The sequence below is a fragment of the Amphiprion ocellaris genome, chromosome 23 (assembly GCF_022539595.1).
Source record: "Amphiprion ocellaris isolate individual 3 ecotype Okinawa chromosome 23, ASM2253959v1, whole genome shotgun sequence".
NCBI classification, from domain to species: Eukaryota; Metazoa; Chordata; class Actinopteri; family Pomacentridae; genus Amphiprion; species Amphiprion ocellaris.
In genome coordinates, this window is record NC_072788.1 from 15739113 (window position 1) to 15745788 (window position 6676).

Below are 6676 nucleotides of genomic sequence, written 5' to 3' on the forward strand. Positions count from 1 at the left end.
TGCAGTCCCTCCTGGTGGCCAGTGTGTTGCGTTGCAAGGCAATGTGCCTTGTTTCCATCAACACTCTGCGGCTGGCTATCACTGAAAGATTTCTTGTTGAAAGCCGTATCAAGTACAGTCAGCTTAATAAGTGTTTGGACAGTAGCGTGTTGTTTGATGTTTCGCCTGCATGTTCCTGTTACTGGTGATATGACATGACTCAATTCGTCATGTTATGACTCAACGGTCATGTTTTCAAACCATATCCTCTAAAATAACTCCCAATGCACAGTGCTAGGAGGTTCGGATATTAACCTTATAAAAATAAAGATGTAGTTCAATAAGCAGTAGCATGTTAGTGATATACAGAAACCCTGCTAGCACAGACCTTCAATTCACAGTACATACAGTTATAAGTAAATTAGAAAAATCAGTGACTGAGTCCGGGCAGGCCATTTCATAAAAGGAGCCCAGACCAGGACAGCAGCCACAATAAGTTAGAAACTGGAATACTATAAGTAGAACAAATGTATTGTTTTCTTCAATGCTGGAGGTTATACAGAGTCTACACAAGAAGGTTTCTTAGTGAAACAATTCTCATTAATCAGATGTGTTTTGAGCAGTCTCCCTGACTCATGCATGGCAGTCTTAACAACTCATTAATAATAGCAATGAAGAACAAAGAGTCATCAAAACTGGCTAAATATCTGAACTATCACTTTAGGCAAGGTTTATATCGTCAGAATGTCAGCAACGAGAATAGTATCTGTTCCAGTACAACAAATAAATATCCTCTGCAACTGATACTCTTTTATCTAACCATCCTGGCATTTGCTATCATCTTTTTGTTTGTTTGGGCCTTAGCATGAAATCTTTACCTGTTGTTTGAACACAAGGGAGCATATAGCCTATGAATTAAATTATACTCATATCTATCTCATATCTTTAAGTATTGTTTCAGTTGTCAAAGCCATAAAAGTAAAAGATGGATGAATGTGACTGCTGCCTTTAGGTTTTATGTTAACTATTAATCTGGCATTTTTAAGAACAAGGGTTTACAAAGTGCTTTGACAAAGTAAAAGCAGGATATCCAAAAGGTGGCATAACAGTCAAGATGCAGTTAAAACAAAAAGACTACAGATGCTAAAAAAAACCCCAAAATGTCAATATTAATAAATAGAATAAAATAGTTAAAACAATAAAACTGTAGAAACAAGTGCGGTAGAAACAAGACTGGCACAATGAATCCAGAATCAGAATTTGAATTGTTTTTTGTCTTAAGTAGGTTTTCACATATGAGGAATTTGATATGGTGTTTTGGTGCGTAACATTAAATGCTGACAAGTAGAGCATTTTTAAAGAAGGATGTGAAGATTTCATAAAATTACCAAGTGTTGGAATTTAGTAGAGAGCAAGTGCCACAAGAACACTAAGAAGCAAGTGTAAATGCGGTAAATTCAAGGGATTATAAACACTGTTCCCTCTAAACTGCGCGCGTGCGCAATTGCGCACTGCTGACACGGTCTCCGCGCACAGAAAATCTGCGCTGCGCACACAAAAAAAATCCAACCTAAATTGTAAATAAAATAAACACGTAACAATTCATTCTGTGCTATTTCTCCAATGTGATTCAGTGAGTGACCGGTGACTGGCTGCTGCAGCCAATGATGCGATTCACACACGTATTTACCATAGACTGTATATAATGGTATTTACACAGCTAATCAACGTCAGGTGTCCTTATGTGCAGCTACCGTTGTTCTCATAGATATGAATGAGTAGATAGGACACGCCCCTTTGAGCTGCGTGCTACAGCGAGGCTAAGCTAGTGGGGGCAAAGTTTCAGTGCATTCCGTTGATGTAGACGGCGTGAAAACGGAAACAAGAAGTATGCCGGTGTTCCAGTTTAACTGGTGATCAGGTTAACTGGCGATAGTTTCCGTCTCCAGATGTTTCGTCCGCAGATTCGTCACGATCAGACCTGGATTTACGTGAAATAAACATACCAGATAAAGAAGACCTCGCCGAAAAACGCCGCCATCACTACTTAATAAAGTCTGTATCCATGTAAATATCATCTACAGACAGTAAAAAGAAACGTGCGGGCCGAAATAAAAAAACACGTATTTTCCAAGTAGGTGAGAGGATTCGAAACCACGTAATCCAGCGATAAAATTACGAGACCACCGTTTTACTCATTGTACTATCGATCAGCTCTGCGTACATTCTGCTTCATCCACATAGATCACTGTCATCCTGCCAGGTGTTTAACACCTGGTGATTGTTCAGGAAACACGCCCATGTCAACTGGGGATAGTCACAACTTAACACAGGCTTCCTGGTAAAGAACGAGTCAGACAACGATTTATTGTCTCACCAATAAAACCGACAACATAGAAGCACGTCCACTGCTGTGTTGTGTGTTAGTTTGTGTGTTCAGTGGAACAGATCCAGAGCAGAACTTCGAGCTTAACTCGGGTTTGTTCTCAGAAACACTCAGACCCTCAGCAGCCTCCCATCAGAACAACACGCAGCACATTAGCTTGATTTGCTAAAATACATCGGAACAAACTGAGACCACGTTGTTTAAACTAGTCACTCAGAAAACAATAAAAACTCGTTCAGTCATCCACGTCCTAACCGTCATTCAGAGCACGTTAACCACTGACAATATTTAAAAAAAAAAAAAAAAATGAAATGACGGTTAGGAAGTGGTTGACTGAACGAGTTTTTATTGTTTTCTGAGTGACTAGTTTAAACAACTTCTTTATCTGGTATCTTTATTTCACGTAAATCCAGGTCTGACCGTGACGAATCTGCGGACGAAACATCTGGAGACGGAAACCATCACCAGTTAACCTGATCACCAGTTAAACTGGAACACCGGCTCACTGTGCTGCATACAATTACACACTACGTCGTACGATTGAGACAAGGAAACTTGGAATGACTTTTCATAGGTAAGAATAGTTTTTGGCTCTTTTTTCATTATGAAATCTTGTTGAGAGCTTCCAGTCTATGAGAGCTAACTAGTTAGCCACTAGCAAAACGCTAAGGCGAGCTAGCAGCTTGACAACCAAATACCAGACGATTAATAGTAGCTATAGTATAGCTGTACAAGCAGTAGTAGTAATACTAAAAGTACAAGCAGCAGTAGTAGTATAAAGAGCTGTTAGAGTCGTAGAAGTAGTATCAGCGTTTGTAATAATATTACAAGTTGTAGTAGCAGTGCCAGTATCAGCAGCAGTAGTGAGTGTACTAGTACTAATTGCATTGCTATGACTACCACCAATACTACCAATAGTAGTTATAAAGCCTAACTCATGTATATCCAGATTACCATCTATGTTCTTCCTCCAAACCCATTTTATGATTGGGATTACAGGCAGTTCTTCAGGACTGCTCTCAAATAATTGAAATGTTACTAAACAAGGTTACACTTATTAAATTAAATAGCTCTGGTCTCCAGTATATTGGCGAATTCGGTTCTTTGTACTTAATTTATGAGCATGATTTCTTTTTAATATGTTGTGTACAGACTTAATTACTTCTCTGTCTACTTTTCTTACTCCATGTAGGTTTCCCAGAGACTATGGGTTGAGGAGGAATTGGAAGTTTGTCGGCTTAGACCTGGTGTCATTCCATCAGTGTTAAACTTCCTGGCTCATCTTGGAAGAGTACGTGCCAGAAAGACCACGACCAAGCAGCCTTGAGATCTTAGGCAGCGTCTCCCTGAGGTGGGTGTCGACGGTGTTCACAGTCAGGTCTGTGATAATCCTGTAAAAAAAACAAAACAGAAAAAAATCTAGATTATAAATCAGCCTGAAACCAAAGCACTCTGTGTATAACGCCATAGTATAGGATGTAGTTCAGAAAATGTCAAAGTATAGTATGCTTTACTCAAGAATAACATAGTATGGCCTGTAGTTCATAGTACAGCATGTTGGCAAGAAAAAAAAAAACAAAACATAGATTATTATGTGGTTCAAAAAGCACAAAATGATAGGATGTTACCTAAAATTGTCATGTATGATATGTGGTTCAAAAAATGTCATAGTGCAGTATATTGTCAAGATAGTATGTAATTCAAGAAAACATCAGAGTATAATATGTCATCTAAAAATGCCATAGAATAATAATTTCATTGCACAAGTAAAAGTATAGTAACTTTTAAAACTGTTCGAATTCTTATATGTTGCTAAAAAAACAAAAAAAACAAAAACAAAAAAAGTCACAGTAATATGTCAATTAAAAAAGCCTATAGTATAGCGTGTCGTCCAACAAACATCATAGTATAGCATGTCGCTCTAAAAACGTCACAGTATAGCCTTTAGTCCACAGCTGTCAGTAGGTGAGGAGCAACACAAAAACAGTCCAAACACTGGTTTCCAGAGGGTTAGATGAGAATTTATTTGAAAGAGTAAGTTTACAACAACACAACATGTGAGGGGGTTAAAAACAAATGGGTGTTAGTAAAATAAAAATAAATAAACAGAACTAAAAGTGAACTTCATGTTGACATTGATGGGCATTCCAACCAGGAACAAAATCTCTTCCTGTTCATCTCTTAAAACCCCAAAACACACCGCAGTAGCACCCTAAACTAAAACTACCAATGGGTTTCCTGTTTTCCTTTCTGAACAATTCAAAGGTCCCTCTCTATCTCCCCACACATCCACCAACCACTGGAACACATCTCCAAAGTTCTGCTGGACCAGCTCAGCTTCCCCTCAGAAGAAGTGCCACCACCTGCCAGATGAAGGAGCCTTTTGAGAGGCAGCTGGCATCGTGATTGGACTGTACTTTGGTCTGTTCCAATCCAGCTTCAGCTCCAGAGACGGCAGGCGGGACGAGTCAACGGAGGCCGGGTGGACGAAGACATGCAGCTGAGTACAATCCAGAAAACAAAGGAGTGCAGCGGCCCAGAGCCAGAACAACAACAAAAAGAAAACATCATAGTATAGCCTTTGGTTTGAAAAAACGCCATCATATACATCGTATATTGTACACATAACAAGTCAAAGGAAAGAGACATACATTATAGAATTGTAGTAATTGTGGGCTGACTGATTTACTGATTATCAGTATTTTATTTTTTACTAATTTACTGTAATAAATATATTTAAAAATGGTGCTACTTTGGCTCAGAACCTTTATCTACCTGTGGTCGCTCTGTCTTCTGGAGTGATTTGATTGGTTATACGTAACGAATAAAACTCCTTTAACTTAACATCTGTAAACAAAACAAAAACGTAACAACAAAGTTTTCTGTTAGAGTTTGTGTTCTTCTAAGTTAAACTCAAAGATTTTAAATACTTTCATTTACTGCAAATGAATATCTACTCCAAATGTCTCACTAATAATCATTATCAGCTTTAAAAACCCACAAAACACCCCTCTATACTCGACGACACTTAGTACAGTCCGGTTCCCCCTTCTATAAATCTGCTTGGAATCTTCCACTTCCTGTTTGTCAAAGTGGCCTTCTACCTGGACAGGTTTTGTTGGAGCTCATGCAACAAACATTTTGGGTAACTGCACTTTAATATGGTTGGATGACACGGAATTAGAGTCTGTTTTAATGAGACTGAGTTAAGATGTGTAGCTCTGTTATTAAATAGTAAATTATTTCTCAGAATTCACAGAGAAAAGTCTGAAATGTTTGCTAGGTTAGCGTCCCACATGTTCTTTGGCTCAGCTAAAGTTAACTCTCTCCAACTTCTGGATCTCTTGAGTTGCTTGTTGTTAAAATATCTTGCTGGAGGTGCTGAAGCTCAGAAAGTCTGAGATGTTTGTTCAAAATAAGCTCATTCTCAAGTCTTATCTGAACTGTCCTCTTTTGTTTGAACTTTCCCTAAACTTAGGAGTCAATGACAGAGCAGCACATCCAGACTCAGTCTCATTTATGTAGAGATTAAACTTCAGTGTCATTCATTGATGTTAAAGTGCAGTTTTTCAAATGTTTGTTGCACATGCTCCCGACCAAACCAGTCCAGGTGGAAGACGATGTGAAGAGAAAGCTCCAGAGGATGAATATCACACATTTACGTTGGAAATAAATGTCCTTTAATTAGACATTGTCATGCAAAAGTTGGATTTCCCTTTTTTGAGTGCTTTGTTGATGTTGGTTTCTAAATGTTTTTTGACACTCGGCCCCAAAGATTAAAACCTTTTACGGCTCACAAGCTGCAACAATTCACACATTATCAACTATCTTTCTGACTAAACTAAGATAAAAAGTGAAAAACTGCCTGATTCCTGTATCATGAATGTAAATCTTTTTGGTTTTTATGACAGTAAACTGAATATATTTGGGCTTGACATTTTATAAACCAAAACAAGAAATGAATTACTGGAGAAAACGACAGATTAATGGACAACGAAAATGTGTTTTCCAACATATACGGCTGAATTACTCCAACATTACAAGATACATACAATTTTAATTCAATTTTATTTATATAATGCCAATTACAGGTCAAATTGTCTCAAGATGCTTTATTTTTATATTTTTTTGTCATATTTAAAATATGACAAAGTAAGAAATTTAAACCTCTTGACTAATCCAAATTATTATTTAGTTTTTAAGAGACTAATTGACAATTCAAACTTTCTCCACTAAAACTAATAAACATGAGGTCAAATAGAAGGAAGAGTTTTAAATACTGCAGTCCCACGACGACAAGAATAAAGTTTC

At 37.7% G+C, this 6676-nt stretch overlaps 1 long non-coding RNA gene across 1 annotated transcript; it reads left to right on the forward strand.

Moving 5' to 3' along the window:
* Nucleotides 1–2711: 2711 nt before the first annotated feature.
* On the forward strand, nt 2712–6054 carry LOC129348094 (uncharacterized). The gene is made up of 3 exons (XR_008600510.1): nt 2712–2939; nt 3558–3716; nt 4631–6054. It is a non-coding gene; the product is annotated as an uncharacterized LOC129348094 (long non-coding RNA).
* Nucleotides 6055–6676: the final 622 nt, after the last annotated feature.